Below are 733 nucleotides of genomic sequence, written 5' to 3'. Positions count from 1 at the left end.
AGTGGACTTTGTTGGTGCACGGTCTAATAAGTAATGAAGCGTATTTGATATACGTGTACAGCTGAATTGCAGAAGATTTGCTAACTTTATAGTTTAAAAAGCAGAAGTAAAATAGCCCGACGTATTATTCCCCGGGCAAAAGTGCCAGTTGCCGTTTGCAATGCTTCTATGTCTGTAGCGTTGTGTATATGCACCAGTTCAGATCTAGCAGTGTATTTTACATGTTAAACACATCAGTGTGGTTACTAGAAAATCGTGTTTTAAGCAATTATTCATTTGGCATATACCAGTATAGTTACGCCGCCACCCCATCGCTTTTGTAAAACTCTGCCCCGTTAGATGTCGCTACGGTCGCCTAGCAACGAGTGACGCAGTATTCGCGGTATTTGTCGTTTACATCACAATACACGAACAATGGAAGTCGATGTCGCTTTAAATCACAAGCGAAGAACCTTTAAAGTCCTTGTACCAACACATTGTAGTTACTTAAGGTTTATCTGTAAGCCACAATGTCAATACTTGTATAATATCAATGCTGCAGACAGATAAGACACATAGTACTAAGTATCAATTTACATTGCTTGTAGTAAAATAGAACTCAGATTTTTATTTTTGAGCTATAGTGCCAGTGAGGAATTTACCTGCTACGTCATATGCTAACCAAATACTACTTTTTAACTCCGAACAATTAAGCTGCACCACTCCTAATTACCAGTATAATAACCCCTATATA

The sequence above is a fragment of the Ciona intestinalis genome, unplaced genomic scaffold, assembly GCF_000224145.3.
Source record: "Ciona intestinalis unplaced genomic scaffold, KH HT000077.2, whole genome shotgun sequence".
Lineage (NCBI taxonomy): Eukaryota > Metazoa > Chordata > Ascidiacea > Phlebobranchia > Cionidae > Ciona > Ciona intestinalis.
Note: the sequence above shows the minus strand (reverse complement) of the source record.